This window comes from Mycteria americana, chromosome 19 (genome assembly GCF_035582795.1).
Source record: "Mycteria americana isolate JAX WOST 10 ecotype Jacksonville Zoo and Gardens chromosome 19, USCA_MyAme_1.0, whole genome shotgun sequence".
Lineage (NCBI taxonomy): Eukaryota > Metazoa > Chordata > Aves > Ciconiiformes > Ciconiidae > Mycteria > Mycteria americana.
This window is the reverse complement of record NC_134383.1, coordinates 4,994,425-5,010,680: the sequence shown is the minus strand read 5'-3', so window position 1 is coordinate 5,010,680 and position 16,256 is coordinate 4,994,425.

Below are 16,256 nucleotides of genomic sequence, written 5' to 3'. Positions count from 1 at the left end.
TGCATCATTTGAGTAGATTATTGTAGAGTGCTGGGGGACTTTTGAGTTATCTGTCAGATGGCAGATGTCAAATGCCAGTGAAGTGCAAATGCTCAGTGCATCTGTTGGAGCACTCTCTGTAGACTAATCCACATCATGTATTGATTTCCCCTGAAAACAATGAAGGGTAGTAGGAATGGACCAAACGCTGGAACCTTGCCTCCTAAGAGGCTGGAAGAGAAGAGGAAGCGTGCTTAGATGTGCATTTGTGTTTTGTCTTTCTGCATCAGTTTGCTACTGTATCTTGCATGAGTGGTGCTCCTTTGTAGAAGACCGAATACAGCTGTTAGGGTATGCATCTGCTGAGCCTGTTCATTCAACTTAAATCTAAAAGATGATTCAGAAATCTGCACTGTTGCCTCTTGGGGTAATTTGAGAACAACACAGTAGGTTCATTTTATTTACCACCACTGCAAAGATGGGATTCCTTTTCCCCTTCAGAAAGGAGGCTGTCTGGCAATAGTGATAGGTGTATCTGTTGAAGAGCTTTGTTTTTGAAGCCACAGGATTCCTTTGGATAGATGGGTAGTGTGGTCCCTGGGCCACTTTGCCTGGGGGTTTTTTTTGGCTCTTGGAAACGGTAAGATGTTTGGGTCTTTTTCCCACAAAACTTGCCATTTGCCGTGCTTTCGTCTGCTTTAGTACAGGATGATGTTTTTCACTGCTATATCCTGAGTTTGAGGGGCCTCATTAGTGGTATAGTCCTTCAGGTGCAGGTGTTCCCTCTTCTGTACTGGAATGTGATGAAGACTCTAGGGAACCTTGTGTCTTTGGTCAAAGCATTCGAGTTCTAAACACTCTGTGAATGCTTTTGTTTATCTAAAGAAGTGTGAAGCTTGGGTGGTTAAACCTTCTCCAAGACAGATTAAAGACAGTTGCAAGTGACTCCCTGTTTGTTCCTTCTAATTTTAGCATAATACTAAAAAGATTTTTGTCACTTGCAGCAAGACTGACATGGAGGGGAAACTAGAAGTAAAAGTGAAGACATGTGTCCTCTTGGTGCAAAAGGGAATTGCTGTGTCTGAATAAGCTCATCTCTTTTGCACTGGCAAAAAGCTTTGCCTAAAACTTATCAGTAAAACTTGGTGAATTGTACTGGCAGTGTAAGAAGTTCCTTGGGGAGGAGTGATACCTTGTAGAATAAGGGGCAGAGAGTCAAGATGGCTACATCAGTTTCTCTTGAAATGAAGGTGTTTCCTTCTTGTTGTTTGAGGGGTGTATTAAAAAATGAATTAAATGAGTCTGACCAGTCCATGATATTCCCTGGACTACCATTGAGATACTGTAAATTCAGAACTACTTGTCACCTAAAATGTTGATGTAAATGTAGAGGGCGAGAGCTGTTTTCTCCCAAGTGCTCCCAAGCTTCATTTAAAATCAGGAGTCTAAGGGTGGGTATTTACAAATACCAGTTTTTCAAGGCTCCCTGTGTAGTTGGAGAGACAAGCTCCTACAGGAAACGATTTGCAACAGTCCTGACTTAGCTTCAGTCTGTGTCTGCAGAGTTTGCAACAATTGGCCTCCTTAGCTGAAGCTGGCCTTTATGAATGCTCCCAGAGGTGCGCTGAGCAGCTCTGTGTGTCTGGTCCATCATATTCATCAAGCATTCTGAGATTCTGTGTAAAAGATACTACTGGAAAGCGAAGTATTACTATTGTCATAAAGTTGATGTTAGTACATCTGTGTGTCCTAGGGGAATGCTCTGTGTGAGCATAAAGTGACTTGGTTTTCCTACCCTTAAGACTGCAGTGTTTACAGCTGCACTATCCTTGTTTATAAAATATATTGATCCAGCTACATCATAATCTTGAGATATGACTTGTCTCATTAGCTAGCAACTGGAAGTTGCTCTAGCAATCCAGTAAATTAGTGTGAGTACAGGCGGAGGTAGGAATTGCCATCTGGCCTGGCAAGTGGCTGATTCGAAGGTTTATGTGTATGTGTCATGATGACAGAATACCATGTCGTTTAATCAGGGCTGCTTGCCCGTATGCATTTAAACTTTCATGTGTGCTGAGCATGTTTTACCTGGAAGAACCCCCAAATTTTTCATTATCAGTATGCATTTGCTACTGAAGAGCAGCAATTTTTGGAAAGGAGAAGAGCTGTTACCTAAAACATCTTGCAAATGAAAGACCGTTAGGAAAAGGAGACTTGAGTTGACAAGTCGTGGGGCAAAGCAGTAACTGAGAAATACCAGGAAGATATTTAAAGTTTTCACAGAATATTGTAGAGCTTTTTGATGCTTTGTTTCATGCTGTACTTCCACAATGACAGCTTGCTTGGTCAGATGGACTTTAGTGCCATCTACCATTTACTTCCTGGCTTTCCTCTGCCCCTCAAGACAGTTCTGATTTCTATTTGGTGGGGTAGTACATGCAGTGGTGGGAAGCTAACAATTGTTCCCAGCAGCAGAATCATTTTGAAATTGGTTTTATCTGTTGCGCCATATTGCTGTAGAAGTCTTTTCTTGGTTGGAAAGCACAGATCTCAAATTTGAGCCACTTCTAAAGTATTGGCTGAGATTTTTAAGATGTTTAAATGTACCTGTGCCTCACTAGTCAGGCAGTAGTCTCCTCTTGATTTCAGTGAGTGGTGAAACCTTCAAACTTGTAGTTCGTCTGTGTCCTTTAGTAACCAGAAGCCAGAAAGATATGGCCCGGAGTTTTATGCAGCATGTCGCGTAGTAGCAAGTTTTGAGATGCTCTAGTAATCTCAAGATGCCTTTTAACCTCACTGAGAACAGCAGGGTAGGACCCAATTTGAGGCCTGCTTCTCTCTGCAAGTATTCAACTATGAAGATAATTGTCTGAGTATCATCAGGTTCAGCAGCTCAACTGCTCTCCCATGAGGCTGTTATTGGAAGGGAGGACACAACTGGGCCCTTAGCAGTATTCATTTGACTGTCATCTGTTGCCTGAATTGTCAAAGCTATCTACCAGAATCTAGACAATAAGCAGCCCAATGGATGGCTTTACTGCAGACATGAGGTCAGGGTCCCAAGGTTGGTTTGTGGTGGCTGGCATCTCATAGCCTTAGATCATTTGAGAAAGCTCTGTTGAGGTCAATTACAGCCTCACTCTTTGGGAAGAGATGGCTGAAGGATTCTGCCCTTGGTTCTTTGTAAGCCCGTGCTTGAACCAAGAGATTGTTATTTCACATTGCAGTGATCAGATGCTTAGAGAGGTCACTTGCTAATGCCTGCTGTCACAAAGCCATTTCATGCTGTTGCTCTCCCCCTGATTGAAAGGGGGAGAAAGAACAGGCTTAGGCTCACAGCTTGCCAAGATGTTTAGCTCTCCAGATGCTGTAATTGAGCAGGTAGCCAGTGATGCAGTCACATGTGCAAATGCTCTAACAGCTTAGAGACTTTCAGCATTTATCACTCTTAATAATTGTATATCATTGTGATCCTTTTCATTTTAGTAATGGGAAAATAAGTAGCTGAAGGTAAGTGAGGGCAAGTTCCTCATTTTCAGAGAGCGGTTTGTCAGGGAGGAGGGAAAAGGCATCTTTGCCATCCTAGCTATTTCTGCTGCCTGGTGTAAGCTAGTACCCCAGGATAACTGTGTTCTGCTCCTGGTGGCTACTAGCAGAAGTGTAGCAGGCCATAATCAAACCCTGGTGCTGGAAGAAGAAACAATGAAGATGCCTTGCAGCAACTCTAAGCTTGTTTGAGAGGTACATGTTTTCATGTGCTTTAATATTACCAAAATGACATGAACCTATGTGTAGCTGAGTCTTGGGCTCTTAATTTTATTTTCCTGTCTACAAGAGCACTGTGCTGTTGAAAGCGAAAAGTTTCTGGGTTGAATTAGGTTCTTCTGTCTTTAAAAAAAAAAAAAAAAGGGAGTTGTCCTAGCTAGAGCTGTCAACAGTGCTGAAGTCAACACAGGTCAGAAGCTAACAGGATTGCACAGTGTACTTCTGCAGTTTGTACTCTGCAAGAACAGCATTAATGGCTGCTTGCCAGCTGTGACACCCTGCCAGACAACTTGCATTACTGGTCCTGGTACATGCTATGACACATGCTAATGCCTGTAATGTTGCCTACAAGGACAGCAAACAGTAGCCTCCTTGGGGAAAAGGAGATGGGAATGTGGAAGGTCTTCCAGACAGAAGACACTGGTGACAACTCTGGATTGACCACTGAGATGAATATGACAACCCAGGTAATGCTATGGAGAAGTCACTTGTCTTTGTTTTAACTTGGGTTGCCGTGTATGTAGAGGGACTGTGTAGGCTAAAATGGTGCTGTTCCCACGTCAGCTTTGTACTGCTGTGAATTTGGATGCAAATTTTAAGATGGGGCAGAAATGATGATGTTAGGTGCCTTACAGATGAAAAAGCTCAACTATTGCAACTTCACATCTCTCCAGCAGAGAGCCTGTCAACCTCCTATGCCTTTTTTCTCAGGATTTATGGTGTATTAAGTTGGCAGGAGACCTAGTGCTGCTGTGGCAGCCAATCCCTGAAATAGGTTTCTGGTGTCAGGCTGGCACAGTGCTTATGCCTGTGGTAGATAGAGGGGGCTAAAATGAAATCTCTTCTAGCTGACAAGTGCCTGAATAAGCCAATCCCTTTACAAGTGAACAGCAGTCATCAGCACTGCCTTTTTACTGTACTTTAACTAGGTTGTACAAACATCCCGTAATTTGCAAGGTCTATTTTCCTACTTGGGTTCTTTGTCTTTCAGCTCCCTTTTTTGTATTCTTTTCTCAAACTGCAATATGCTGTGGTAATTTAGATCCCTTTTGACCTGATCTCATGATAGCTAAATTCTTACAAGGATTTGCATGAGGTGAAACTAGATAGAAGTTATGTTCTTCTACATTAACGTGGCCTTTTCTTAATTGTAACTGGTTTATGGTTAAGGCTAGAAGAGAAAAACAGTTTTCTGAAAATAACATTAAGGGGCAGACAGCTGCCTATGAACTTATCCTGCAACAGTTATGTATAAGCATCGTAGAAGGGCTTTGCACACTTAACATGGGGTTGGGAAGTAACACCTAGTTCTTTAGTCCTCTTTTGAAATGTGTTCTCAGTCTTGCATGAAATAGTGTTGATAATGAAAATTACAGGTGCACTTGCTCACCACTGTAATGTGAACAGTAGTAAATTGGATCCTTGTGCTCCAGGAATAATACAGAATATACCGGTGTAATGTATGACTAGGGGTCAGAAGTGGTAACAAATGCATTGAATGTGGCTGGTGTGCAACTCAAACGGGCTGGTGCTTGCAGGTGTACAAAATTTGCCAGATAGCTTAAAATAGTGGATGTGTTTATGGAAGTACTGTGGAAATTGGGCAAAATGGGTGGCTTCTTGGAGCAGTTTGTTCAACACTGAGTATCTATTATGTGACAATGGACCTATTGCAAAAACAATTACAAGACTTATCTGAGATCTAAGCAGTCTGTGCCAGATGGTCCCAGTTTATCTTTGCTCGCAGCCAGGAAGAATGCTGCATGAGACATAGGTTAGTTTTGCATTCATGTGAGAGGTGCCTTTACCTTGTCTCTATTGTTTTTGTGCACCAACTCCATACTTCGTGTAAGTGTCTCAGTCTGATTCTGAACCAGGGATGCATGTGGGTCTTTATCTGTCAGAAATTACGGATGTCATAGCCTGGTGTGCTTTGCTATAGAGCTGTGTAGCTCACAGCATGCTCCAGACACTGTTTTGATTATCATTGGTGGTTTAAAGTTCAAGTCCTCTTAAATAGGTTGCCAGAGAGAGGTTTTCTGTAGACTATGTATGGCCTTCATATTTGTGCAGTGATCTTCATATTGCCTCTGGAGGATCACAACGTGAAAAGGGAGTAAAAAAGGTGAGGGCTTTATTGGTTTTGAGGGAATGTTCATCCTCTGCTGTGCTGGAGCAGACCTGACTTAAGCCAAAGGTTCTCCTTGGGGCCTTGTATATGCTCTTTTTAGATCTGAAAGAATTGACGAACTACTTACTGGGAGTAGGGAGTTGTCTGGCAGAAAATAGCCAGCGTTGCCTACTACATTCTGAAACACATTCTCTCAATGTTGCAAGAACAAAAAATGCTAGTCTCCTTGTTAGCTAGGTCAAGTGATCACAAGTAGTTTCTAGACATAAATGAAAAACTGCAGATGCTATACCTTCATTATTATTCACACAAACCTGTCTTTCCTTCTGCTCAACATTTAATGGTCCAGTAAGCAGGACAGGAGCATCCTAGAAAGAAGGCAGAGTCATCCCAGCCCTCCATTCTTTACGCTCTGTTGAAGTGTTTCTATTAATAGACAGGACAAGGGCTCCTGTCCCAGTCTCTTGCTCTCTCATTAGCATGCCTTTGGTTTTTCAACAGAGCTGGCTGATGTGCTCATTGGACCTTGAAGGATTTGTTCCATGTCAGATGCAAGATGTGAGTATAAACACAAGATATGCCTTAAACTTACAGAAGAATTCTCACAGGGATGATGGTGAAAAACAGCTAAAGATATGTTGGTGTCCCTGCATTGAATACCAGAGGGATAGCCCTTCTCATGATGTTTTTGCTAGGATGAAGCAGTTATCGGTGTTTTTCAGGCAGAATGGATGATCCCCTCTTCAGTCTTTCAGTGGTAATGGAGAGGCCTGCTGTTTGAGATCAGAACAACAGAAGTGGCAGAGCACTGTTGTGGAGGTAAAATGACTAAAGATCATCTGTAGCAGTTCCTGTGGTTTATCTCTTTCTATGGAGGGGGAAGCATTGTTTGATATTGGCAGTGGTGCAGAAGCATGAAAGGGAATTAATCTGAGCACTTTATTGTGCTGATCTTGATCCAAGGATCGTAAAATGTTATCCAAAGGTGAATTAGTAATATGTCTGTCTGTAGCTAGCTGAGGAACCAAATGTGATGTTATACTCCTAGGCCTGTGGGCAGAAGAAGTGATAATATTGCTAGGTTTGAAGTGAGTGTAAGGACTAGCCTGCTATGTAAGAATACTTTGGTCTCATGTAGTACTTTCCATGTGTCTGCTATTGGTCAAAGCACTTAAGTACTTGGGGGGGGGGGGGGGGTGTCAAGTCTTAAATGAGGGCAGACAGGAGGTCTCTTCATTTGTAAGGTTTTGTTTAGGAACTGCAGGTGTGGTGAAATGGCAGAGATCTTGTTTTCACTCCTCAAATGATGCACAAGCTCCTCCCACCCTGATCTGTGTACCAGTTCATGCAGTTGTTTGCAGTGAATGGCTAAAACAGATGGGTGGCTGAAGTAAAAACAGTAACTGCAGCAGAGTGAGTTAGCTTTTCTTTAGACTATATAAAGAAACATTTCTCAGGCAAACTAATCAGTTGCTGTGGGGACAAACTTTAGTTCTGCAGTTACCTGAAAGTATCTGTTTCTGGTCTGTAGCTGCCAGATGGAGGTGTGTGTGCTTAACTCTGTAGGGATATATCATATGGATCTATCTAGACTTTGCCTAATACTTGATTCTGCAAGTAGCCTCCTTGAAACTGTTGTGATAAGCCACAGAGGAAAGCTCTGCTCTTTAGGAATGCTGCTTCCTTGGGAAGATTTTGTGATGAGGGAAGTGTGTGAGTCCTAGCATGAGCAGAGAAAATACACTGAGTGGTTTATTTTTCCTTGTATGTCTTATGATACCTCTTGGAAAGGTAGACCCAGTTGAAATCTTTCTACTGGCAAAAAGAATCAAATAGTTTCATAAACATTTGTGTTGATCTAGTTGGAAATGATCAGAACTTCCAACACAGTAGAAAATTGACCCTGTGAATATAAAAATAGCTCAAAGATCATCAGCATAATGTACCATGTTGAAAAGGACCTCTTGCCTTATACTGGTTCTTGGAACACTTTCCTCTCTTTGGTTAAGATGTGTCTCTAATCATTGCATATGTGTTGCCAGCATAAGTATGGGCTAAAAGCTAGCACCTGCCTAGCCTTTAAGAATGGCACAAGTTAAGGAATATTCCTGCAGGAGCGGATGGTGGATGAAGTGCTTAATACATTCTTAAAATTGTGTTTTGAACTATCCAAATTATCATTAGAATGCATTAGTCAGAAGAAAGTGCTTTGCAAAAAAAAAAAAATTAAATATATTGTCATTGTAAGTGCATCTGTTGTTCCTTACAAATGATTAGCTGTCACAGTCATAAATACTTTTTTGTGGGGTTAGGACTTGCTGTAAGAACTGTGTATGAGACTAAGAAACTAGCTGTACTTGATGGAGGGTTAGGGCTTTTGGTCATGCTGTGCTTACCAGGTCGAAAATGTGGTTGACAACATGAAATAGTGCTGTTTTGTGGCAGTGGGACCTGCAAACCTATGCGTGTGCTAGAGAGCCCCATTGCTATATGGGCAGGACTGACAGATAGTGACACCAGCAGGGGAGACTTCAGAATCTAATTACAACAAAGGGGGGAGAAAGTATTTTAGTACTAGCTTGGTGTTTCTTGTTGCCCTTTTGGAAAGCGAAGACTGGCAAGAACATCAAGAAATGGTTTTGTTGCTGAAGCAAAACAGCGGTGGAGACCTCAAAGTCAAAATTTTCTTTAGTTCCCTGTCCCTGAAAAGCAAAAAGAAACCTCTCTATCTCCAGAAATACAAAGGAGACCACTTCTGGGGTTAAAAAGAAACTGCAAAGTCTTCAGTTGGATTTTGTTTTGAAAGCTGATTAGTTTCTCTTGAAGTATATAAAACTTTGGACTGCAGTAACTTCTGTTTACATGGGGTGTGGGGGGGAGCATATTCTGACTGTAGGCTTATAGAAAGAAATGTTACTTTGTAATTGGGTTTTGAGACTTGGGTCAGTTTTTATCTATGTACTTCTGCATGGAATTATGGATGAAACTGCAAACTTGATGTGGCTGGAGACACTTAAAGCAAGACTGCAGTGCCAGTTCTCTGCCTCTGGTGGCAGACTCCATGTCTTTTCTGTTCTTTATTTTTCCTCTTACAATGTAGAGAATGTGGACTATGAAGAAAAATTCTTCAGAATCACGATGAGGTGTAAAGGTGGATGTTCTCTATTCCTGCTTAGTGAACTGTTGTCTGACTTTTTTGGGTGACTTGTTTGTCTTCAATCCTGTCTTTGTTAGATTTAGCTAGAAAGTATTACTGCAAGGAAAATATGTTTTATGGCAAGCTATTTTCAGAACTACACAGAGGTAGAACCTGCTAGCCCAAATAACGGTTGGGATAGTTAGGCAATAGTTAGACTATTAGACTAACTATGTGCCTGATGAGTCTCTACAGACAAAAAGGGGAGAAAAGGAGCTTTGAAGGCTGCAAAAATATAGCTCTGTTTTTAACATGCCCATTGTAGCAAAATAAGTGTAGGACGTGATGGTAACAGCATGAAGGAGTAAGTGTTACAGGGATGTGGGGAAAGAGAAGTAGCTAGTAATAAAGGATGGGAAAGATGCTGAGGCATAAGGACTACAGAGAGGCTGGGTGAATGGAGTGGACTTGGTGATACAAGGGAGACAACTGGGAAGTTTTAGGCTTTTTCAGGAGTGGAAGCTGTTACGTAGGGGAAACTCCAGACTATATAAGAGGTAGCCTGAAGGGACCAGACTTGTGCCTTCTTGGGCCCAAATTGACTGTTAGGCAAAAGGTTTCTGAGCCTGTGTTGTGACAGACCTGAAATGATACCTCTTCTTTACGTGTACGCTTTCCTTGGCAGACCATGTGGTTAGTAACCAGTTCATCTATTGGCATCAAGCTGGCTGGAAAACTTATGTGACGGGGAAAATGCTAAGCAGTGCAACTTGAAAGCTGCTTATCCTTAAAGTGAGAGAGGCATGTATGTGCTCAGTAGGTGCTGTGCCGAGTAATACTTCTGAGTGGTAACTCAATGTTAAAAGCTTCATTCCATGTGGCCATGGCAGTACATTGCAGAGCTATGTAGTGGAGTTGACATATAACTTTTCTACTCTCAATCTTTCTCCTTTAGATGCCTTCCTGGGTTAGAAAGCAACTCAAAACTTGCAGCTTTTAGGCAGGAAGGGATTCATTCTGTCAGTCTCAAGTGTCCCAGATAGGCTAACAAGTTCATTACTTTTATATAGGCCTATGTACAAGATTCTGTCCAATGCAGCTGCTGTAAGGACTTGGAGCTCTAGAGAACTGTATTTCTTCTTGAGCTGGTAAAGTAATAATGTGTTTAAAGGGAGTAGCTGTCAACAAGCAAGCAGATAGTAGCAAAATAGGTTGCTGTAGGAGAGGGACTCTGTTGCGTATCCCTAGGATGAACCTCTGGTAATGTGAAAATGTTTTTCACTCTTCTGGCCTCATTGTCCAGCTGCTACACTTGACAAATTAAAAAGACAACTCATTTTATTGCTGGGCCTTGTTGTTTGCACTCGGAAGTGAAACAGCTGGGAGGAAGCTCATTCTAAGCTTTTTCCACAGTGTTTCTATGGAAACTGTCAGCTCTCCAGCAGGTTCTCCAGAGGGCACAAGCTGTGGATGCCTGTGAGTAATTGTGATGTTCACATGCTTCTGAACTTTATCCGTGGACACCAGCAGATCTCTGAAATGGTTTCCTAGGTGACTGCATTTTCGATGCTGTGGACAGTAATAGGCATGTTAGCAATGCTAAGCAGTGCTTTCTGCACGTCTTGCTGCTGTTGATGGACTATCTGCTGAAATCTTGGGCCATAGGTCCCTGTCTGGGGTATTTTCTTCCTAATGGAAGCTTTTAATGTCTGCAGAACTCCTTGGAGGCTTGATGTGTTGAAAAAGTTCTCTTTATGAATGAGGATTTAAATTAAGGAATTACTTCAACATGTCCTGAAAAATAAGAGACACTTAATAGGAAATCAGTTGTAAGTTGATCAATAGTTTCTCTGTCTTAAAAGGGTTAAATGTTTGTCTGAGTACCGGAAGCCTTATTTTGTCATTATGTGTAAAAAGACGTTGACAGATACCTGGGACTTCCCTTGGTATGCAGCAAATCTTTCCTCCTTTGATCTGAAACTGCTTTTAGTCTGTTAGTTTTCCTCTGCTGGAGTTGTTGTTGTCTGAATTGCATGGGTTTATGGGGCAATGTAGATGTTGGTTCTGAAATGTGGAGAGATTTTTTTTGAACAAAATTACCTTTTATGATGTTGAGCTACTGTAAGGAACTGTTTGGTTGTTGAACGTGAGCTCGAACATGGAGGAGACTGATACGTGGCCAGCAGTGCTTGGGCAGAATGAATGCATGATGCTGTCATCAGTACAAGCTAATACTTCTGCTTTTTGACTTCCAAATTGCAATTTGCTGATGGGGCTGGCTATGCACAGAAATGCAGGGAAAGTTCCTAAAGATACTTCCAGAGGTGACTTCAGATTGTGCTAAACACAAACAAAAATCACCAGCAAGACTGTTTGCTTTTCATAGGCTCTGTGATATAATCTCTGCTGTAAGGATAGATTTGTAGCATCCAGTAGGGTAAAAAATGGATGCTTGTAATGCGTATTAACTGAAGTGGAGGGGGAGAAAGTGAAAAGACAGCTCTTTACACTAAAAGTGTAGCAACAGTTTAGGGAGGCAGAGTGCATTGTTCAAAGTTCTTGAGCTGACTGACACCTCCATTTTAATGACTATGGGTATTCAGGTGCTTATTGACTTATTAAATTTTTTCAGCATGTTTGAAAGTGACATCACTTCCTCCTAGAACATCCACTAGTTTAATGCTGTGTTATTGTTTGGGTACTGCCTGGGGAAGGAAAAGTGGGAGGCAGGGTGCAAACCATGTCAGCTACTGAATTGGGAAACACAGGTTGTCTTTAGAGTTTTGCCAACAACATATACAGATACAGCTGAAAGTTTTATTTGCAGATATCCCCACATGACAGAGTTCCCATAACTGCCCTAAGAGGCTACTGAGCATTTTGAGATGCAAGGGAGGGGAACAGAAGCTGCAGTGAAAGGGAATGAAGGCAGCATGTCTTGTTACTTCACAAAAGACTATGGCATTTGTCCAGACAACCCCAAGAGGTCTGTAGTAATTCATGCAAGCCTGTGCCTCTTTATCTGGTTGAAGTGCCTGAGGGCAGTTTGATCAGGATAATGTTTCCTTCTCTCTGAAGAGCACCAGAGGGTTCCAGTCTGTCACTTCAGCCTGCAAGGGCACTGAAATACTGCATGTGTGTGGTCTGGTGCTGAACAGGAACAGAGCTTCCTGGTGTGAGAGAAATCTGACGACAAAACCAAGAAATGGCTATAACATGTTGCAGGACTACCAAATGTCTGTAAGCAGCCTGTATAAACAGTGTATGCTGGAATACTTTTCCCATTGGTGCTAGGGTGAAATATGGAAACCATGTTGCTCTAAGGAAGTGGTATACCAGCTCCTGATAATTATTTCTGCTTTTTAAAAGAATTGAAGAAACTGGACTAGATGCTTTTGGAGTGATCTTGAGTTACACTGCTGAGGTGATAGGGCTTTGGAGTGGGAGTTGTAAGAGGTTGGAATGCTTTTGAAAAGGTAATTATGGAAAAGCTGTATATGTTTTAACAGACTGAGTTCAGTTATTAAAAAAAAATGGGGGAAAAATACTTAGAATTAGGTAGAAATGTGAGTTTCCAGAATTCAGTGCATAAGCTTTAAAATAGATCAGTTAAAATTAAAGGCTATTGCTTTATAGCAGTCAATGTGCAGTCCTGTTGAATCCCATATTGGCGGCTTTTCTAGGGACCTGTGGGGAGCTTTCTATAGAAGGCTTAAGGTGACAAAGTTAAATGTTCCTTGTAGCTTCTGTATGGAATTGCAGTGAAGAGAGCCTTTGGGCAAGTGCTGAAATGCTGGGAGCTGAGGTCATTCATTAGCTAATAGAAAATGCTGAGTGTTTGGCCAGCCCCTTACTAGGTATAAATATATCTTGCATGAGTCACATACTTGGTATTACCAGTGTTAATAAATAAGAGTGCATACTCCTCAGTTGAGAGCTGAAGTAGTTTTACAGCTGCTGTGGATAGGACTGGAGAATAGGTTTGTAGTTTCTGTGAACTTACAGAAGCTGCCTCTCAGCTCCCACAGATAATTGATTCTTTCTTTGTAGAGTAAAAAAAAAAAGGCTGTTTGGCACTCAGGTAGCCTCTGTATCTTATTGCGTCGTGGCAGACTAGGAATTGCTTCATCAAGTTCTTCCCCATGGTGAAATCGTCCTTCTGTTCTCCCCTGCTGAGGGCCAGGCAGAGGAATATGTTTGGGTAGTGGCTGTGAATACCAAGTTCCCAAATCTAAGTGGAGCCGTTTACTCACGGTGCCCTTCTGCAGGGTCGAAGAAGCTTAACTTTCTTAAAAGTGATCAATCTAAGTTATAAGATTCTTTTTGAATGCTCTTCTGCTGCTCATGCTATTCCACCCTTAACCAATAATTGCTAAAACAATACAGTCTGAGGAACATTTTTGAGGGTACTGTGTTAAGTATGGGCCTTTCTTTAAAACGTTATTGGGGGCCACCTCTGAAAAGCGTGGTTTTAAGATAGCTGGCTTTCTGATGTTCGTTGAGAGCCCTAGGTGATATTGGAAGGGCTCCCATCTTGCATTGAAGGATTTTGTCAGCAGGGCTAGACAAGGTGCCTAACCTTTTGTCCTGTCTTACCTCAAAGCCTTTGTAAGAGGTGATTGAAAAGTGGTTCTGTAACTAGACACTTCTCACTTGCGTGCAGTTATTAATGATGACCCTTAATGATGAAGGGGAAGATCAGACAATGACACTGAGTGTCATTCCTGTAGGTCCACAAGGCCCATATTAATCCAGCCAGGCTTGCCCCTTGCATCCCTTGATTTCATTATGCAGTAGATGTTCATCCTTTGCATGGGTAAAATGAATATGTGAGTGTGCTGCAGCAGGGTCTTGGCTGTTAAACTTGGGACAGGGAAGGGTATGTTTGTTAGTTTTGTTAAGGGTTAGTTTGTTAGCGGGACTCTCACACGGAGGGAGGACTGTCCTTCTGTCTTCTGCTGGCTCTGACAAAGCTTAGTACTGTCAGGGCCCATTAATTTTTAATTTAGTCCTCTCTACGCTGCACTGCTGTTGTGTTTTATGAGGACATTATGCTGAAATGAAGGCCTGTAAAACAGAATTTTAAAGTTTGAAAAAGGCACAGTCACTATACATAATATGCATGCTGAGGTAGAAATGAGTGGATATTTATAGTACAGCTAATATTAATTGTTGTTTTATTGTGATGTCATCCTTACAGGTCAACTGAAAAGTAAGATACAATGGAAGCCAGAGATCCCCAGACATTAAATTAATACAAAATGTTAACACGTGCTTAACTTCTACTGCTGGTTTTGTGTTTAAAATGGCATCTTGTATCGCACTGCTGATACGGCTTTATATATTATTGTGAGGAGGGATATTCCATACCACTGCTATGGAAGCACGTGTACTTCATCAAAGTCAGAGCTAGGAGGTCCAGCTCTGGTAAAATAATCTACTAGAAAATAACACTTATTGGTTAGCAGAGAGGCTGTTAGTCCATGAAGTTATTCTGGGTTTGTGCAGATACATACCAAAAAATGCTAAAAGGTGGTGCCCTTTCCTTGCCCTAGACTCTTTGCCGTAAGTTGGCAGGGATTTGGGCAAGGCAGGGGAGATGGGCTGCAACTTCTGTGCTTTGGGGGCAAAAGTAATTCTGGGCTGTAAATATTGCATTAGGTGGAATAGGTAGCTCAGACTTTCAGGCATGTGGCTTAAAGCATGCTGGACTACAGGGAGAAGTGAAATAGATTTTGGTCTAAAGTGTGGCAGGGCTAGAGGAAGCACAGTAGCAAACCTCTTCTTATTATCTCTAGCAAGATTGCGCGATGCCTTCTGGCTGCTCTTATCTAGTACAGACTGAATTGCAAAAGCTTTTTTAAAGGGTCTGAGCTGGGTAAAAGGAAGCTGTGCTGTGGGGAAGAAGCTTTAGTATTTTACCATCCTTATTTGATGTGGTTTAGGTCCTTGATGCTGTCTGCTTGAGAGGGCAGCTGATAGTGTTGCAAATACGGCTGGGCTCTAAATAGCTTTTGCTGAAGTAGCTTTGATACTGAGGTATCTACTTTTTGACCACTCCTGAATGTTGCTTGCTATCTGCAATTCATCTCCATTAGTCATCTTGGACTCGGATTCTTCTGAAAATGTGGTGTTTTAACTTTTAACTTGATTGGATTTGGATTGTAGTAGGGTAATTCAGGTTGGCAGTGACCTCGGGAGGTCTCTAGTCCAAACTCCTGCCCAAAAGCTTTGTAGAGACCTCAGGATTTACCTTAGTTGTCTGATGAGGAGAAACCTTGAACAGGAGTTGACGGTGAGAAACTGCTTTGTCATGAGACTTCCCATCACTCTCTTGCTTATGCTTTGTCAAGGTTATTTGCAATATCAAAATCTTTCTGTTGTCTTCCAACCTTCATGTAGCATAGATTTCTCAAAGGGATATTTGTGATTTTCCTGCTTCGTTAAAAACCGAGGGGAAACTGACAGCAAAATACTTGCTTAGATTCTGTTAAGCTTTCGGGAAGAAAGCTTTGTAAGATCAGGAGAAAAACTCTATGGTCCTTGTAGGAGCTGTCTTGCACCCATCATGTGTCTACTTCCTATAGGATGCATGAGATAGGGGTTTATGAATTCATTGAAAGATGTCTGCTAAGGCAGATAACTTTAAGATGTAGAAATTGCTTCCCCTGCATTCTTTTCCTGAGATTATAGTTTCCTAAAAGCTGAAATTCTGACATTACCCTACAACGGACCCCTCGGGTGCCTCTACTGTGCACAGTTAAACAATACAGGCAGGGAGTGCTTGCCTGTTACAGTTGCCTGTTTCAACTTTCCTCGCTCTGCGCTGGGTATGTCAACTAGAGCTATGTTTGAGCTGTTTGCATGGAAATGGAGGCTCAACTGTTTCTTAAATAATGAGGTAAGGATTATGCTTTGATCTGCTGAAGAGAAGAGCTAATGGATTAAGATTTTTAAAGTAGCTGTACTTCGTGTACCTAGAAACTCACAAGGTGAAACTCTGATTGCTTTGGAGCTAGTGACATTTTTTAGGGCTTCAGCCTCTTGTGCAGAGTGCAGAATGTGCAAGCTGAGAAACAGCTTATAGTGAAACATATTATTGAGCTAATCTATTTTCATGTGAAGATCTTCAGTTTGTGTCAGATTAAGGACAAGGTTGGGGTTTTTCCTCTACCTCAGCATGAGAAAATAGTTGAATGTGGAAATAAGGAGCACTGGAAACAGTGCTTTAGAACTGGCTTACAT